A 2,500-nucleotide genomic window follows, 5' to 3' on the forward strand; every position below is an offset into this window, starting at 1 on the left:
CAGAGACAGACAGACAGAGACAGACAGACAGAGACAGACAGACAGAGACAGACAGACAGAGACAGACAGACAGAGACAGACAGACAGAGACAGACAGACAGAGACAGACAGACAGAGACAGACAGACAGAGACAGACAGACAGAGACAGACAGACAGAGACAGACAGAGACAGACAGACAGAGACAGACAGACAGAGACAGACAGACAGAGACAGACAGACAGAGACAGACAGACAGACAGAGACAGACAGACAGAGACAGACAGACAGAGACAGACAGACAGAGACAGACAGACAGAGACAGACAGACAGAGACAGACAGACAGAGACAGACAGACAGAGACAGACAGACAGAGACAGACAGACAGAGACAGACAGACAGAGACAGACAGACAGAGACAGACAGACAGAGACAGACAGACAGAGACAGACAGACAGAGACAGACAGACAGAGACAGACAGACAGAGACAGACAGACAGAGACAGACAGACAGAGACAGACAGACAGAGACAGACAGACAGAGACAGACAGACAGAGACAGACAGACAGAGACAGACAGACAGAGACAGACAGACAGAGACAGACAGACAGAGACAGACAGACAGAGACAGACAGACAGAGACAGACAGACAGAGACAGACAGACAGACAGAGACAGACAGACAGACAGAGACAGACAGACAGACAGACAGAGACAGACAGAGACAGACAGACAGAGACAGACAGAGACAGACAGAGACAGACAGAGACAGACAGAGACAGACAGAGACAGACAGAGACAGACAGACAGAGACAGACAGACAGACAGAGACAGACAGACAGACAGACAGAGACAGACAGAGACAGACAGACAGAGACAGACAGAGACAGACAGAGACAGACAGAGACAGACAGAGACAGACAGAGACAGACAGACAGAGACAGAAAGACAGAGACAGACAGACAGAGACAGACAGACAGAGACAGACAGACAGAGACAGACAGACAGAGACAGACAGACAGAGACAGACAGACAGAGACAGACAGACAGAGACAGACAGACAGAGACAGACAGACAGAGACAGACAGACAGAGACAGACAGACAGAGACAGACAGACAGAGACAGACAGACAGAGACAGACAGACAGAGACAGACAGAGACAGACAGACAGAGACAGACAGACAGAGACAGACAGACAGAGACAGACAGACAGAGACAGACAGACAGACATAGACAGACAGACAGAGACAGACAGACAGAGACAGACAGACAGAGACAGACAGACAGAGACAGACAGACAGAGACAGACAGACAGAGACAGACAGACAGAGACAGACAGACAGAGACAGACAGACAGAGACAGACAGACAGAGACAGACAGACAGAGACAGACAGACAGAGACAGACAGACAGAGACAGACAGACAGAGACAGACAGACAGAGACAGACAGACAGAGACAGACAGACAGAGACAGACAGACAGAGACAGACAGACAGAGACAGACAGACAGAGACAGACAGACAGAGACAGACAGACAGAGACAGACAGACAGAGACAGACAGACAGAGACAGACAGACAGAGACAGACAGACAGACAGAGACAGACAGACAGACAGAGACAGACAGACAGACAGACAGAGACAGACAGAGACAGACAGACAGAGACAGACAGAGACAGACAGAGACAGACAGAGACAGACAGAGACAGACAGAGACAGACAGAGACAGACAGAGACAGACAGAGACAGACAGACAGAGACAGACAGACAGACAGAGACAGACAGACAGACAGACAGAGACAGACAGAGACAGACAGACAGAGACAGACAGAGACAGACAGAGACAGACAGAGACAGACAGAGACAGACAGAGACAGACAGAGACAGACAGACAGAGACAGAAAGACAGAGACAGACAGACAGAGACAGACAGACAGAGACAGACAGACAGAGACAGACAGAGACAGACAGACAGAGACAGACAGAGACAGACAGAGACAGACAGAGACAGAAAGACAGACAGAGACAGACAGACAGAGACAGAACAGAGACAGACAGAGACAGACAGAGACAGACAGAGACAGACAGAGACAGACAGAGACAGACAGAGACAGACAGAGACAGACAGAGACAGACAGACAGAGACAGACAGACAGAGACAGACAGACAGAGACAGACAGACAGAGACAGACAGACAGAGACAGACAGACAGAGACAGACAGACAGACAGAGACAGACAGACAGAGACAGACAGACAGAGACAGACAGACAGAGACAGAAAGACAGAGACAGACAGACAGAGACAGACAGACAGAGACAGACAGACAGAGACAGACAGACAGAGACAGACAGAGACAGACAGACAGAGACAGACAGACAGAGACAGACAGACAGAGACAGACAGACAGAGACAGACAGACAGAGACAGACAGACAGAGACAGACAGACAGAGACAGACAGACAGAGACAGACAGACAGAGACAGACAGACAGACAGAGACAGACAGACAGAGACGGACAG

The sequence above is a fragment of the Stigmatopora nigra genome, chromosome 4 (genome assembly GCF_051989575.1).
Source record: "Stigmatopora nigra isolate UIUO_SnigA chromosome 4, RoL_Snig_1.1, whole genome shotgun sequence".
In the NCBI taxonomy this organism is placed as follows: domain Eukaryota; kingdom Metazoa; phylum Chordata; class Actinopteri; order Syngnathiformes; family Syngnathidae; genus Stigmatopora; species Stigmatopora nigra.